Source organism: Lonchura striata, chromosome Z (genome assembly GCF_050655825.1).
Source record: "Lonchura striata isolate lonStrDom1 chromosome Z, ASM5065582v1, whole genome shotgun sequence".
In the NCBI taxonomy this organism is placed as follows: domain Eukaryota; kingdom Metazoa; phylum Chordata; class Aves; order Passeriformes; family Estrildidae; genus Lonchura; species Lonchura striata.
The window spans coordinates 5,915,694-5,933,981 of record NC_140740.1 but is presented as its reverse complement, the minus strand read 5'-3'; positions in this window follow the sequence as shown (position 1 = coordinate 5,933,981).

The following is an 18,288-nucleotide window of genomic DNA, read 5'->3' as shown; positions in this document are numbered from 1 at the left end:
CTCACCATAAAAAGTCACAAAAACTTTCCAAAGAAGACAAGCCCATCATTATGCTCCCAAGAAACCTTTCTTCCTGACTGCTTTGAGACAGAAGCTACAACTTTATAGCCTCATTTTTCCATGAGATCCATCTGAGAAAGATCCATTATTAATAGTAGAATAATAAGTTTTTCTTCCCTACAAGTCTCCAAAAACAATTTCTACAACCCTAGAGATAGTAGCACAAATTGTAATTAAGGCCAAAGCAAGAATATTAACCTTAATAGGTAAAGATTTTACAGTTCTCTAATTACCTTTAAATAAAGATTATTTAGATTAGGCATTACAAAATTCAGATGATTTACAAAATGCATTCTTAAATTTTGCAAGTGTTTGTGCTATTCATTATCCAAGTCACAAATTATTACAAACAAAATTGAGTTTCAAAAAATAGCCCTTGCTAAGTGAAGGGCCTTTAAGTAATACAACGCTCTTCGCTAATAAGTCAAGAAAAACACATAAATCAGTAATTGTATAGTTAAATCAAACTACAAAAAATTAGAAATCAAATATCCAAATAGTTGAAAGTTCTCCTCAAGTAGTTAAAATAGCTGCTGTTGTTAAAGCTCTTCAGCTATTTTCAAAGCCTTTCAGTTTAATTACAGATTCTACCTCTGTTACTAATGTAGGTAAAAATATCGTTTTAAAAAATATTAGTAATAATAATTTATATTGCTAGCTCTCATGTCTTCATAAAAATTTACAACACAGAACTAACCTATATTTTATTTCTCATATTAAAACTCATTCATCTTTACCAAGATGTTTAGCAAAAAGAAATACAAGAACAAAAAAACTGGCCATAGTTATCTCAAACACATTAGCAAACATTTTTCAGCATGCAAAATTGAGTCATACCTTTTTCCTCAATATACACAAGTACTTGTACAGACGTTTTGTATCTCTAAATCCCAAGCTAAAGCTATTATTAACAGTTACCCTGATTGTCACCTTGTGCAAACCCCTGTTTCTACAGGAACTGTTAATCCACAAAGTTTATAAAGAGTACAATTATAACAAACATCACTAAATACCCTTCTTTGGGGAGATTTAAAAATATTCATGTTTCAGTAGATTCACTATCAAGTACAGTTTTTACCTCTATCCACACAAGAGAACAAGTAATTGTACCTATCAACATTTTTTACAAACATTTACTTCATTAAGTGTACTCCAGGAAATGAAAACAAACAATAGCCCCACATATCTATCTCAAAAAGTAACAACATTCCTAATAAATTAAAATGTTCATCACACCTGTAGTATTCCCCACTCCCCCACAAATCAAACAACTGTTAAAAAGACATATCACACATTAAAACACATTTAGATCAACAGAAGAGGGGAGCAGAAGTAATACTACAGATAAAATTGAGTCAAGCTTTATATGTTTATAATTTTTTAAACAGTTCTTTTGCAGAACCAGATCCACCAATTCTTAAGCATTTTACAAATAACACACAAACAAAACTAAAAAAAAATTATCTTGTTTTAATTAAAAGACCTGAAAGAAGACAAATTAAAAGTCCTCGCCAATTAATAACTTAAAGCAAAGAGTATACTTGTATTTCTCCAAGTATTAGAAAAGCAAAGTGAATTCCAATAAAGAGCATCAAACCATACAACACACCAAAACACACTAACAAACCCAAAAGTAAAAAAGCAATCACACAAACGTAAGCTAAACAGAGACTACAAGTCACGCCCAGTGTTCCTATGTCACCTGTAGAATCTGCAAACTTCAATCTAATGATAATGATACATGTGTAGAGCTTGTTTCGTAGAGCTCTTTTAACAAAAACATGAAAAGAAAGATTTCTTATCATTAGATTCTAAAAAATTAATATTCTAAACTCTCCAAAAAATGCAGTTTAAAAGTTAAAATATTATCGAAAATTCTTTTAACAAAGAGTAACTCAACAAAAAAGTTATGAAAGAAAATCAGTTCACTTTGTATTTTCTAACTTTGCTTACTTTTTATCATGCAAATTTTCCTATACAACACCAAAACCAAATGTCTAAGTCACATTAACCAAAGCTACAAGATCAGATACCATATGTATGTCTCACTCAAATCCAAAAAAGCCTTTTTCAACCTGTTTAGTTAGTGTACCACTAAAAATTAGCCAATACCTATATAACATGATCTTTTAACAAAAAAGTGATTTAACAACAAGCTAAGTGAAATTACTAATAGAAACAATCGCACATGGGATTAAAGCCTCTAGACCAAACAACTCCTCAAAACAAGTTCAGAACCCCAAGAATTAAAGATCCATAGTTCCTTAGCAATAAATTTCCGTGTCACATTTTCAAGAAACAATTAGAAAAAAATAATTCTCCAAAATACAGTGCTATTCACTCTTACTATGAATACAAAAATTTAAGGCTTTAGTGCAATTACTCATACACTGTAGATAAAAATCTAAAGTTAACAAATATCCACGGAAATTACCAAAATGTTATTAGTTCATTTGTAGAAATAAAACATAGCAAAACATTCTATCATACCCTAAAGACAAACCATGTAACATTAGCACACTCACTGTAATAACACCTAGTACTAAAACAGTTTCAAAAAAGACAAGAAAAGACAAAAGATCTATTCATATATACCCAAAAAATTACAGCAGTAATTTCAGTCTTTCAAAAAAAACCACAAAATATTTCAACAAGCTTCTTCTTACCTACAATTGCTTCAGAAAAAACATTAAGACAAATAGACAAGATTAAATATTAACTAAACAAACAAATACCACATCCAGTGCGCTCAGTAACACACAGACTGACATCAGCAGTGTCCAACAAATTCCAAAATCAAACAACAGTTAATTTTCTTTTCTAACACATAAACAGAGTTGAAAAGAATTCAAAAGAATGTGCTACATAAATTTGTCTAATCATTCTAAATCCATTCACAAAAATATACAAAAACTTAAAAACTCTACAATCTACAATTAAAAATAAAGAAACATAGTTAAACAATTTATTCAGGAAGTAGAGCTTAACTCCTTAATCAAAAGAACTTTACAAGTTCAGTAAAATCTTGTTATTAGAATATTAATATTAATACCACATACACTTCATTATTCACAACAAATTACAAACTCATCAAAAAAGTTTTTATTTTCCAAAAGAAAAAAATTTAAAAAAATTATAGACAATTCACAAAACCTCAGCAAAAACAATTAAAGTCACTCACAAATTTAACCTTTACATTGAGGCCTTAAAAAAGTCAAAATTTATCAGAACCTAATACAGATACTAAACCTAACTTTACCCAACATTAAGAATGGTTTAACTTAGAATTATAGAGCTTAAAACAAACAAAAACAAAAGTACCTTCATGTAAAAAGTTTATAACTTTTTTCCTACATGAATAAATATATGCAGTAGTAAAGCTATGGAACACAAAGTAATAAATAACTGACAAGTCAAAAATAGTTTATTTAAAAAGAGAGGGGGAATTGTAGGAATATATAAAAGGTAAAAAACTTTAGAAAGTGCAAAAAGGCCCCAGAAAGTAGACATAAAGCTGAAAAAGGCTGGGAAATTTCAAAACCTTCTCATGGGAAGCTAGAAAAATAAGAACCAAGTGAATTCATTTATATTTATCATAAGGAGCAAGAAAGAACAAGAACTTAGTGATAGTTTGAGATGTCAAAAGTCCTAGATATATGCTTTGCAAAAATAGAAAAAGTTTCAGTCTTATATAATGAATTACTCTATATCGTTTGAGGTTCATAGAAGTCCTTCTGGTAATGTTAAACCCACATGGGTCCTTTTCTTATTGGTTAGGGTATAATGACTCTGCACCTTTTCTTTTATGTTATAGGTTCAAAGAATATGTAGAAAAAGGCTTTGCATCAACTGCCATCTTGCCTTTGATCTAGATTTGCATGGATGTTCATTTCTCTGTGTCTCTGGCTTTTTGCTTGGATGATACAGACATAATAAATGCTAAGTCTGCAACCAGTCCGGGTCCCATCCTGTTTTGTGAGATGCAGACCGACCGGGCAGAAAGTGGACACACACTCCCAGCTCTGGCCGCAGCGCTGCCCAGCCCAGGGGGACGGTCACTGCCCTGCTCCTGCTGCCCCACTGCTGCTGACACAGGCCAGGATGCCCTTGGCCTTCTTGGCTACCTGGCCAGGCGCTGGCCACCTTCAGCTGCTCTTGACCAGCACCCCGGGCTCCTTTGGCCCACGCAGCTGCCCAGCCACAAAATTGCCCATTTGACTGCAAATACCGCATTAAATTGTCCTTCTAATTCTACAACCACATCTTCTAAGGAAGTATCATGAAGTTTTATAGGGATAGGAATCTAAGTTGCTGTGACTTCATTAAAATGGGCTTATTCAACTCTCTGCAAAACTGAGTTTGTAGGTCTTCAAGGCTCTGAGTTGGAAATTAGGAAATATCCAGCTATGCCTTTGTATTTGTTGTGGAATGCCTGAAAATGCATTTTCTTTCAGCCTGCATGCCTGGCCCTCTACAGCCTACTGGTTCTGGCTAAGCACACAGCTTACTCTGCAATTGCCAAACAGCACAAACATGAAATGTTCCTTTCTCACTCACCTTAGGACCAGCACCGCTGAATACATGCTTCAGGTGACCTGTAGTAGGCAAGGGAAAATGAACCAGATGCTGTGAGAAAATTGTCTGGGCTGGTGAAACCCACAGAACAAGCACCACGAACAGAGAGTTTTCCCTTTCACAACATCCCTTCAGCAGACACATTTCATTCATACAACCAGCAAGAGATCCAGATAATATTCTTGGGCATGCCTACCCTTTGGCCTGTTTAGCCATTAAATGAACACAAACATGATGAAGAAAATGCAAATTGTTCTCTAACACTCAATGCTCCTGTTCTACCAAACACATAACACCTCTTTTAAAAATCCTCTCCTTCTGGTACCTAGGGTTTTTTTTAATCAGATGCATGCACAACTTCTCATTAACTTGCTGGAAACATTTGCCCAGAAAAGCTTTTCCAAAATTCCACTATGATGGGGCAGGCTCTATTGTGACACAACACAGCAGCAGCTCCAAGTTCCAGGAGCAGACACTCACTGCTTTGGAGTTTGCTCTTCCTTGCAAAGGGAATCACTATTTAACACTCAGTCAAGGCTCAAGTTAGACAGTCAAATCCTTTCATGACAAAATGTAGAAAGAAAGAAGCTTTCCCTGAATTCTGGGAAATACTGCACAGTTGTTAGAAGGCCTTCCAAGAAGGTCTCCAGTTTACATTTTCAAAGCTGTCTTGCATGTCCCAGCAAACTGAGGAAAAGACAGACTCTGCTGCCTCAGACTCTCCCGTGGAGGGAAAAGAACCCCTGCAGGTTCCCTTGCAAATGCTGCCCCTGTGGCTGCAGAAATCCCCTTGTACCTGGATGCCTTGACAGGAGCTTTACCAAACCATTGGCACTCTAGTGTTCTTTCTGTTTTGAAATAACTCAGGCACTAACAAAGAGCAGGAAGACATACAGAAGCCAGGTTCGGGTACACCCAGGGAAAACCTCTACTTACGTGCCAGGTTAGTGAGGTAATAGCCAGAATAAACAACGCCATAAGCTGTGAAAGCTGCAGCAGCAAGTTGCTCAATCATTGTAGCACTGCTGTGCAGATTTGTCCAACACTAGAAAAAACAAGGCTCTTGTCAGTGGGCAGCTCTCACTGACAAGCGCCTCAACCAGGAGGATGCTCCTGCACTGAGCAAGCCCTAGGGTTGCTCTGACACTGAGGCCTTCCGTGCACCAAGACAACCTTCTGCTGTCACCATGACCACATGGCAACCATGCCCTGACATCACAGTGCAAGCACTCTATATTGGCCTGTGAATTTATGCAGAGCAATAACCACCCTTCCGTACAGCAAACGCAAAATAACCGGGGAAGTTCTTCTCTGTCACAAAGCAGCACAAATTCACTTTGTGGCCAAACCCTGTTGTTCAAGGAATCCAAGAGTAACTCAAGGAGTGCACCAAACACCTATAGCCTGTACCCCAACTGAGTACTCAGATGGGACCCAAGCAAAGGAAACCAGACCAAGAAAATGGCCCAAAGCATTGCACTTCTGAGAAACAACCCTTACTTTTAAAAAATTTAAATGTTTATTAAATCTTAACAAAGGACTGAATAAGGAAAATTTGCAGCACTGGGAGTCTCTGACCATTACAAGCAGCACATCTATAGAATGGATGCTCTGCCTTTTATACCCTTAACCCCTCCAAAGTTTTGTCAAAGTTTTGCCATCCACTGGTGGAGATTCCTTTCTTACATTCTTATTGGAGGTCAGGTGTTGCTACGCCACTCACACCTCCTGGTCACAAGCCCTGACTACCAAGGCTATTGCAAGGGGCAGGGGAAATAGGACTCTGGGAGGATGTATTACAATAACATCACTATACATTTTTACATCCCCATAATATCTACCTCTTAACAGTGAGAGCCAACTGTTACATGACTCATCTATAACACACAGAACCAGGAGAGAAGGCACTGTTGGCATAACAGCTGAAACAATTCCTGACAAATCTCCCACATATTTGCACGTTTATTGGATATGCCCAGGGCTCCTGAGCATGTACATCTCGGCCTTTATTCCCCTTTGGAAGCAGTCAAACTGGCAGCATCTGCCTGCCAGCAGGAGCTGCTCCAAGCTTGGAAGACAACTGGTGGTGCTGATTTCCAGAGGCTTCTGTGTCCCAGGAGAAGATAAGGAAGGAGTGGATTGAAAGGTGCTGGCGCTGCTGCTGCTCTGTGCCAGACAGCCCTGGCTGAGCAGGGCACGGCGCTGCAGACTCTTGCTCCTGTCAGAGCTGGGCACACCTGGGAACAAGGCATGGCAACTTGTGGGGAAACCAAGGACTTCATGGGGACTGCACTGCTCAGCACACACCCAGGCCATCTGTGACCCAGAGTTCTGGTGCCTAAAAAGATAAAGCAGACGGAAATAGCTGGGAAAGGTTTCATTTTGACCTTTCTTACCTGTTCACAGAAGTGGCCAAAATGAAAGTTACAGAGCAGGGCCTGATCCCTGCAGCCAGCTCAGGCTTGCAAAGGAGGCATTCATTGATTGCAGTATTCGGTGCCTAGGGAATCACTCCTCTGACACCTGTACACCCACCAATCTCACTTACTACTTTGTATCCATGGAATGAAGACATATTCGATACTTTGCTGAAATTCACAGGCTAAACATTACTCCAAATTATTTGACATATGTTAGAGGGAAAATGCCGCGGGAGACAAGACTCATGATATCATGATCATCAAGTCTCAGTTTCTTGTGACAGATTACACAGTTTATATATGTTCGTTAATTAGCTCATACATATTGCAAAAGCCAAGCTCATGATTGGTTGCTATGTGACTTGTACTATTATCTTAAAAGTATCTTTATGATCGATACATGCCTGTCCAGCTGGCCTTGCAGTTAGAACAGCTTAGTACCCCTTTGTTCTTCTCTATCTATTTCTACATACCAAGCAGTTTCAATATCCTGCTTTCTGCACACCATCTACTCTTCAGGGCCATGCGAACTTTGCAGCAGTCACGTAGCCCTCCCTATTTGGGTTAATTTTACAGTATCATGTCCCTTGTCGTTCAACCATTCCTCTGTCAGGCTCTCTTCATCTCCCCCGTTTTCCTTTTGTACAAGAAGGTGTGCATTCAGCATTTTCTGCAAAAGCTGCTGCATCAAGCCTTGCAAGCAAGTAAACACACAGGGCAAAACAAACAGAAGTATCACAATTATGCTTAGAACTATTATGCCGTATTTGATAATGTCTCTTAACTATGGTCCGATCCCCAATCCTTTTAGCTATCTTTTTAAACCTAATCTATCCTCTACCTTTAACTGTTGAGTTAGCTCGGTCAATTTTCGTATTTGCTTATGGATAGATGTAGAGTGATCAGATAAGTTCATACAGCACATTCCTTCAAATTCTTCACAACTATGACCTTGGGCTAGAAGAAGTAAATTAGTGGCAGCTGCTCTGTTTTGCAGAACTGCATGACAGATACTACCTATATTTGTGGCAAGCTCACTTAACATTTTAGATGAAATATTAATTTATTTTTCTGTCCAGTAGGCTAGGATTTTTAATTGTGTGAGAGCTTGCACTGAAGCAACTCGTGGGGTGAAAAATGAGGTTAGTATTACAGAAGTGCACCCCACTTCATATTTCTCATGTTTTTGATTGTTCTGTTTAACATGAAAGGAACAAACTTAATTCTAAATACAAACTATATTTATGATAAACTTAATGTTATGCTTTTGATTATCTAATTGATTGTCCCTCTTTTTCTTTTGCCATTGAAAAGCAATGGTAAAATGAACAGAAAAATCACAGGCATTACTAAAACTCATTAAAACTTAGTAAAAAAAGTCTATAACATAATTAAAAACACACTTATGAAAAAACCTAAAAGCCTACAATCTTCTGTGGGCGAAACACAAATCTTTGTACAATCCACTTTTGCTGTGCATCCTCTGATTTACTTGTGGAGAGATTAGTGTTCTCTTGAAATTGATAAGTTTAACATTCTTCACTGAAATCTATCCAGATTCTGCACCTGCTAAAACACAAACAAACTCAACACTCCCCACAGGGACTGGAGGGTCCTCTCTCAATTCTGTTTCTTAAAATTTGCATGAAGAAATGGAAATATCAACATCTTTATAATAAACATGAAAAAACATCAAGAACAAAACAATGCATATAGTAAAGAAACTAACAACAAATAAAAATCAATCAGATAATACACAATTAATATTACATATAAAATCACAGTTACCAAGTGCTACACTATCAAATTGTCATCCCAGAGTCTGCAGCAGCTGATAAACCTTAAAACAACAGAGATTTGGATAAAACATGTCCGGATCATGTCTCTCCAAAACTCCCTTTGAGGCTCAGCTGCCCTACATGGTCAAATTGTCAAGCCAAAAGGACTTGAATACTTTTTGATGCAGAAAACACCTGGGTCAATCACACCATCCACGTAGAGCCAGAGCTTAGCCAGAGCTCAAACTCTAATTGGAGGATATGTTTTAACACATTATAAAACAAAAGTCCTAGAAATAACAGTTATAAGTAGAAAACCTTATTATTAAAAATTTATCAAACTATTAAATAATTGAACCTGTTTAAAATCTCTTTCAAGACAAAAATTCTCTAAATACAACAAACCCTTTCTTCAGAAATCTGAAAATTATAGTCTGAAATCTTGAATTAAAATTTGGATAATGAATTTTTAAAGGAAGATGAATTGCAGCTGCATAAAAGATTGGATAAAGAAAACACATGAGTAGTTAAAAAATCAAAAACACAGGATCCTGAAAAAATATCTTGTAATCAATCACCTAAAGAGACAATAAAACACATGAAAACTGACTGTAAATACTATAACAACACCTTAATACCTTAATAATAATTCTTATCACAAAAATCAGACAACTCACATTTTATGATTAACCTATTAACAAGAAATGTTTAAAATAGTTTAAGCAAATCCTTTTAAAGCACTCATATAACATTAGTAACAATCACTACTTATCATTACTTACAAAAACTTAACAATCACTATTTATCGTATTATCTATAAAACTTAAAAATCACTATTACTTATTATCTATAAAAACCCAAAGACAGAGATTACAAACTCAATACTAAAATTCCATGAGATGACATTTTCTTAACTCTTTGTTTTCAGAGACATTTTTGGTAATTAAATAATTACTAAAATTTCTATCTTTATACAGTGATTTTTATCTATATCATATTTGAAATAACATTGATTCACATAATGTTCATCCTTCTTGGTATCTTGGAAAACACTCGGTCCTGCTGTACTTTTTCATTACGTCTCTGACTCTTGTAAGAAATTGGGAAGATGCTGTTGAAATTTTTGCTGTAGTGTTGCGATCCCGCCACCGGTGGCGCTGCTGCTCTCGGCGTTGTCGCTGCCATGGCAACCAGGACTGTGCCGCCATCTCCGCCGCCATTGCTGGGCGCTGCGGGGCGATGAGGGGCGGCGCCGCCTCGCTCCCGTCCTTGTTGTGTCACCTTGTGGATGGGAGAAGAGACACCCCCGCCACGGCCGCGCCCCGCCTGCTCCGGCTCCAGCGCGGCTGAGCCCCAGGAACGCCCCTCTCCCCCCTTGCGCTGCTGCTCGGCAGCAAGGAGCCTTCCGTCTCTCGGCTGATGTCCGCTCCGCCCCGGGCTCGCCTCCGGCTCGGTGCTGGCCGGCCCCGCTCTGTCTGGCCCCGCGCCCGCTCCGTTCTACCTGATTCCCGTTCACACAAAGTGAATTTGGGATCCCAGTCCCGTTGCCATAAAGCAATTTGGATCTCAATTTCCAGCACCTCAATGCTACTAGTGTCTATGGGAGGTACAGGCATTTCAGAAGCAGAGATGGGAATGGAAAAATTTGTGAGAACCGGAGGGTTTGGCTCACTGGAGAGAAGCGAGGGTTTACATTCCTTATTTTTCTCCAGAGCTGTCCGTATCACTTCCACCGCCCTCTTTTCTGCCTGACACATTAACAATTCGTTATCAACCACTCTCCAAAGTTTACTCATTTTCTTGCCCGGTTTATCCTCATCTAACACTAATTCCCACAACTTATCCCTATATCTTCTCCATTCTGAAAGTTTATGAACACTATGGGGGTTAACGAAAAAGCCGTAAGACTCAGCATGATGCAATAGAGAAGGGAGATCCTTATCTAAGTCAATCCCCCTAATCTGCCTTTTTCTAAGAGAAGCACTAAATAAATCATATGCTGCTTGCCTTTCCATGATTACGTCGGTACCGTTGCTGGCTCCTTCAGGCTTCGGCAGCACGTATCGGCTGAGCCCGCTTCTACGGTCACTCAGGGCGCGGAGCAGAGCGTTTCGCCTCTTCTCTTTATTTTCGCCGTCCTTCCAGCTGCAGGACCCGCACTCCAACGCAGCACCTCTCTCGCCTTAGGCTCGGATCATGTCCCTGTTTTCGGGCGCCAGTTGTTAGAGGGAAAATGCCGCGGGAGACAAGACTCATGCTATCATGATCATCAAGTCTCAGTTTATTGTGACAGATTACACAGTTTATATATGTTCGTTAATTAGCTCATACATATTGCAAAAGCCAAGCTCATGATTGGTTGCTATGTGACTTGTACTATTATCTTAAAAGTATCTTTATGATCGATACATGCCTGTCCAGCTGGCCTTGCAGTTAGAACAGCTTAGTACTCCTTCGTTCTTCTCTATCTACTTCTACATACCAAGCAGTTTCAATATCCTGCTTTCTGCACATCATCTACTCTTCAGGGCCATGCGAACTTTGCAGCAGTCACGTAGCCCTCCCTGTTTGGATTAATTTTACAGTATCATGTCCCTTGTCGTTCAACCATTCCTCTGTCAGGCTCTCTTCAGACATATTTAAATAATTTCTCAGAATTTATTGGCATAGGGGTACGAGTATCCTGTAGGTCCCTGGTGGTCATTGCCACAGGTTCAGGAGGAGACTCATGCACAAAAGAATCTAAGACAAAACTGGGCTTGCCAAGCAAATCTATTCCATTAGTTGCAGTAGCAAGTAATACATACCAAGCCCTGGATTCCCAAAAATCCACTGAGCAGGAGAAGGAGATGGAGTTATTATGGAGTCAAAATTATGTCTACATTCTAAAGACATCTTACAATTTAGAAAGATTTTTACCTTTCTCTATGCATTAACACTTGTGGGCCCCTCTGAAGCAGAAAGTCCTTGAGGGGCTGGAGCGTGTGCAGAGAAGGACACGGGAGCTGGGGAAGGGCTGTGGAGGGCAAGGCCAAGGAGGAGGTGCGGAGGCAGTTTCAGCCTGGACAACGGGAGCCTCCTGAGGCACATTCAGGCAAACTTCCATGGTTCCATAGGTGACAGTGCTCACCACCAGGGCTGTTCCCCTGCCAAACATGCCCTCACTGCCTCCAAGTGCTTTAGACGCTGGTGTCAGAGACACTCCCTGCTTGTTGTTTGGTTGCTTTTTTGTTTTGCTGGTTTAGTAGAGGAAAAGTCCTGTTGATTTTCTCATTTTCCAACAAGCAAATATGCTTCTGCACAACGTTTCCTGCCCTTTTCCAGCACTGGATGGGATTCAGATCCAGTTGTAGGCTTCCATGTCTGCAGCAGCAATAGCAAAGGTGTAGCTGTCTCTTTCTTTCTTTTCCATTGCAGAGCTTTCAAAAGCTAAAACTCTGCATTGCAGAGACAATGTTGCTTGCTGATGGCAGCCAGGGAGGAATATCAGCTTCATATCCATATGCAGTTCTGTTGAATTGGCCTGGTTTAATTTGATCTGTGTGGCTTAGAATCCTTTTACTATCTTTTTACTCTGGAATTTTATGATTTCTCCTTGGAAGATACGGTCGTATATGTGAGAAGGAAGGAAGTTATACGTGATAGGTAATAGCTTGTCCCACACGCTTTTCTCTTGTCCCAGAGCACAAAACCAGCATCAGTGTCTGCCCCAGCTCCCTCTGCTCCTGGAGAAGATGAAGAGGAGCAAATTGAGCAGAATGACCGCGAGTCTCCATCAGTGGTCAGAGCAGAGCCTGAATCTTCTGAGCCAGTAAGTGCCAGTTGTGGGTGGTGCTGTCTTAGTGCAAGGCAGAGCTGCAAGTTTCTGACCAGCCAGCACTTGCATGTTGCTTGCTGAGGATGCCGAGTGCTGCAATCCCGTGGGACGTAGCCATTTCCTGCAGGCAGTGGCCTCCAGCTAGAAATTGGCCTTTGACCTGTCACTTTGAGGCCCTGAAGATATGGGGGCTCTGGCTGAGCTTCTGGCTGCTCGGCTCAGGGAAGGTCGATCTCTGGGCTTCTGCAGCGTCGTGGCCAAGGGCACACGTGGCAGTGCTGCAGGTGGCAGGGCTTTTTTTGTCTGTTTTCCCTTTGTGGAAAGGTGTGTTTGGTTTGTGGAAGTGTTCTGCAGTTTTCTGGAGCACTTCTTCACTTGTACAGTCTCTTTTGGCTTTTGCTAAGCTGGAAGAAGATGATTGTGTTTTCCAGGAATCTGTGAGGCCCCATTCTTTTCCATGCTGTCTGTATTCCTTGTTAATCTGTTCTTTCCCTTTCCTCACAGTCAGCCACTCTTGTCTGAGAGGGATAAGCTGTTGTCTCTGACTGCTATATTCTGTTTGACTTGAGGTGCATGTGTTGATATCTCACCAGGCAGCCTCCAAAGACCTCCAAGAACACACTGGCCGTGAAGATCACCAAATTTGTCCCAGACAACTGGAACTTCCCCCTCCTCGAAAAGTGCTGCAGTTTCAGCATATCTGCACGGGCTCTGGTCCCAATCCTCGCTCTGCAGCAGCATTACTTAAAGGAACCTATGATGTGGAACCTGTGAACTCAATCTCATCCTTTGGTGATCTCCTCCTTCTCAGCTCCTTCATCTCCCTCCACGTGGCTTCTGAGAACCAGGAGACTGAGGAGCAGTACCTGCGTATGCTCTGTACGTGTGCTGTATTTCTTGTCTGAGGGTCAGTGGATTGTGTGCAGGTGTCAGCAGAGCTGTACCAAATGTTCCTCCTGAGTTTGGTGTCACAGGGCCATTTAGGACTCCCCAGAGGAAGTGCTGTGCTCTGAGGCAGCGAGAGAGAGCTCTGGGTGCTCCTGCTGCCTCTGAAGACAGCTGGGACTGGCCTGGGTTTGCCTGAGCTTCCCTCTCGGCTAAAGGCTGAAGCAGGGATTTTTCTTGCATCAGCAGAAGGCTAGGCAAGTCCTGCATGCTAGTGGCCAAACCAAAGAGAATTTTTAGCTTCCTAATTTCCCCTTAGACTCCTGACTTCCAACCAGTCATCAGAGCAAAAAATCTTCAGAAAAATTTACTGGTTTTATAGTTTTGTCTTTTTGGTTGGGGATTTTTTTTTTTAGGGGGCTGGTGGTTTGGAGCTTTTTGCTTTTTCCCTGTTTATTTTTTTTAAGGGGTTGTTTTTTTGGTTTTCTTTTGCTGGGTTTTTTGGTCTTGTTTGTTTCTTTGTAGCGGTTATTTTTTGGTGGAGTTGGTTTATCTCCATCCTGAAGGAGCCCTTCTGCCCCACATGTCTTATTGATGTCATTTTTATGACAATTTTATGTTGCCACTACTACATATACAGTTTCTTTTCATGAGAATGCTATATTTTTGTCAATAAAAACTACTGTGAAAGAATATCAGGTTGCAGGAGAAATAGAGAGCAGGAGGTGTTTCCCGTGTGCCCCCAAAGAAAAAAACAGATACTTTTATAACAATCTGTATTTCATATCCTAGTTTTATGCTTCTAAAGATGTGTCCAAGAGAGACACATCGAAGTGGCTTGATCAGATAAATCTGTACTGCAGGCATTTCTCAGGAGACAGCCTCCAGCCCATCCATGGTATATTCCTCAGATCCATGGCACTTTTTCGTACCTTCCCCACTCTTTCCCATGACTCTTAGAATCCTACCCATTGGCCCGAGCCCTGCTCAGATCTGTCTCTAGGAAAACACATCAAGTCCTCTGGGATTCTGCAGCACACCCCAAGGAATCTGCTTCTTGCCCATAACAGCTGCCAGTGCTGAACTCTCAGATAAGACCTGGTGGGGCTGAGAGCAGAGCCCAGTGGAGAGCCCAGTGGATTCTGTGTCTACCATCACCTGTTGGGACAAAAATGGCATTGATCTGCACCTCAGTGTGTCTGATCTCAAAGCCCATCCTGTTGTGGCATGAATGGGGGCAACACTTTGTACGGGGCCCAGGCTGCCTGTGGCTTCTTCCCATTGCTTGTCAGTACTCATGCTTGGGCTTTGCCAGCCTTGTTGTGGTCGCTGCCCTGTCCCTGAGGGCTGGTGGGACAGGGCTGGAGCCTTCCTTAGCCCCAAGATGGGTGTCTGTGAGCTCAGCCTGCTCATGAAGGGTGAGGGTCCCGATGCTGAAAGCACTGTTGACATTGGTTATAGCATGAGCTGCTCTGGATTACAATTGGAAAGGCATTGTTTGGGCAATGTTTTGGCTGAAAGCTGGAGAAGATGTGCTCCTCTCCTGGGAATGCATCTCCCTGTGCTTTGTTTCCTGTCAAGAGAACTCTTCCAAGGGCTCTACACAATCAGTCTCTGTGCCAGCCATCTGCACTGCAGGGCTGCCTGTCCTGTTGATGTTGTTGCTGTTGTTGCAACTAGCTGACTGCCTCCAGACACTGGGGCTGCCTTTTGTATCTCCTGGAAGCTGGGATCTCTGCTTTAAAGTGAGCATCTTGCATTTTGTTTCCCTCAGGGAAAATGGTGAACGTGGAAAATCCCAAGATGAAATACACTGAAATGGAATATATTGGCAAGGGGTGAGTCCAGCCACACTTACTTCTACACAACCATGGGCCAGGGGTTCTTCTGGTATATCACTGGTATATCAGGTGTTCCACTGGAATATCTATCCAGTGTGAAGTCAGGTCAGCTGCAAACATGTTCAGACACTGGAGATAGATTGTCCTATCTCTTCAGTGCTGCTCAGAACTTGTGAGGGTGCTCAGAAGGCATTGTCAGAGACATCTCCATGCTGCCAAAGCCTGCCTACATCAAGGAGCAGGACCTGGAAGATCTCCTTGTCTCTCAAGTGTGGGACAGCTCTGTGTTAATTTCTTCAGTATTTTTGTATGTCTCAAAACCACACTGCCACACTAATGAATAAAGAAGAATCTTGCTTGCCTGAGAGGGCAACCTAGCCCCTCTCAAAGCTATGAGATAACAGTTCCCAGGAGAATTTCATTCAATCCACGGTTCTTGGAAGGAAATGCTCCATGCTCAGAATAGGAACCACAGAGTTTAGAAACTCAAACCTAAGATGAAAGAATAAATTCCCTTTAGGAGCTGAGGCAGTAAACCCCAGCGCTTCTGCAACCAGCCCAGGCACTGCCCATGCACTTGAGAGGAAAATGCATCATCTGCCTTCTGGCAGAGCCCTCCTGCATCCTGCAGGTTTTAGGCATTTACAGCAGAGATCTCCTGTGTGGGCCAGCTTTCACTCTAAGAAATAAACAGCTTCTCCTTTCTCTGCTTCTGTTTTGTTTCTAGGCATTTTGGATCTGTGGTTAGAGCACTCAACCAAGCCACAGGAGGAGAGGTAAATGCCAACATCCCCTGCAGACTCTGTTGCACTCAAGGGCTTTCCCCTCTGGTGCGAGCAGCTGTGGCTGGAGCTTTGGGTTGAGCTGTGCTGAAGAGGCACAAGAAACACAGACTGGTACCAGCCTGCAAAATACATTGGGGACAGTCTTTGTCCTTTTCAGCTGCCAGAAGGAAGTCACGCAGGGCAGCAGTTCATTTCAGAGAAGGATGTGCTCACTCGCTCTCAATTGCTAAAACAAAGGTGGTGCCTTAGAGCATCTCACTGCTCTTTGGGGCTACAGCTTCATAGTCCTGAATTCTCACTTCTGGTTGCCAGCAAATACATCTGAAAGTTACTGGTAGTTCTTTAGCCACCTGCAGTGCTGCACTTGGGAACTGCACAAAGGGAGAGATGTGCAAGGTATCTCTAGAAACTCGAAGCCCTGCCCATAGCCCAAGATGTAGCCACAGAGTATTAAGGCATGGATTACTTCTTCTGAATCCCATACAAAGCAGCAGGGAGTGGGCTCAGAGGCTTGTGGGTGATAGTTGAGACACCAGTGTCACCAAGTGTTCACAGCAAAACCTCAGTGGCTACGTACCCTGTAACTGGCCCCCAAGGGAGTGGAGAAATGGGCTATTGCAATGTCACTTCCTAATTACTGCAATGCCTAATCACAAGGCAGTTTGGCACAGCTCAACTGTGTCATTGCAAAATCACTTGCTCCATGTGCCTTGTGGTCTCATGACACCAACTTCTCAAGTTACTGATTTTCAGTGTCATTTTAGGTGGCCATAAAGAAAATAAGCCTTAAGGGACGGCAGAGGAAGCAACTAACCGTTAATGAAATCACAATCATGAAGAAGCATAGGAGTCCCAGTGTTGTGAATTATTTAGACAGGTGAGTGGTCATGGTCTTATCCTGTGAATATACATGTACATACTGCAAACATGAGAGGTTAAAAATCCACTTTGGTCACTTCTAGAAAGTAGAGCTGTTAATTATAATGTATTAATATTTCTCTACTCATCTGCAATGGATGAGAAGAGAGTGCATCTTGTCTGCATGAGTCTTCCCTGGCACACGTAGTTTGAAAATTATTCCAAAATTATTCAAAACCTGGATCATCTGTAGAGTACGAAGTTAATACTTTCTAAGTTCACTGCCTCCACATTTTTTGGGATTGATTTTTTAAAGTTTCTTCAATGCTGAATGATGAACCATCCTAAAGTGGATTTCCCTTGGATTGTTGCCCCTCTTTTTCTTTGCTATGCATGCCAGGAAGACTAGGTGCTTATTTCCAGAAACACCACGCATGACAGGCTTTTGATCTGGGCTCTTACTAAACCACACTTTTCACTTGCTGGCCATCTAAGACATCTCCTTTTTCACAGCTGTGCCTTTCTCCCTGAGACTGCACAGATTGCAAACAAAGCACAGCCAGGAGGGAATGTCTATTCCTTTTATTCTGTCCTTGTCACAAAGGGCTTTGGAAACAAGAAGCCGGAAGCAAAAAATCAACCTAGCCATACATGTTTATCTTCACGCCCTTGTTTCTTTCTTTCAGCCACCTTCTGGGTGAGGAACTCTGGCTGGTCATGGAGTACATGGATGGAGGCGCTCTGAGCGATGTCATCAGGAATACCTTCCTGACTGAAATCGAGATAGCAGTCATCAGTCGGGAGGTCAGCAAGCCCACCTGTGCTTCCAAGGGTTTGGGTAGGATTATCTGGGAAACAGGGGCTCAGAACAGGAGAGGTTTCATGTGCCAAACTTTGCTTCTGCGTTGCTGGTATGCTATGGGCATGTAAAAGCATCTCCAGTGAAATGCCTGGAGTGCCCCTGCACCCACTCTACTCAGTTCTTGTACTCTTATCTCCTGCTGTTGTATTCTCACTCTGCCTCTTGTGTTTGCTGTTCTCCATCTTGCCTCCCTAAACTTTTGCCTGTCTTCACTGCATTCCTCTCTTGTAGAAGCAAGGTGCTGGTAGCAGGATTTGAAATGAACAGCAAAGGAAAAAAAAGAGACTCATTTCTCTCAGTCCTCAGCAAAAAAGGATACTAGTGCAGCCAAAATGCTCTTTGCTTCTGAGCACATCCACTGCAGCAGCAGTCATCCTGGCTGGTTTGCAGGGGGACAGTTTACAACA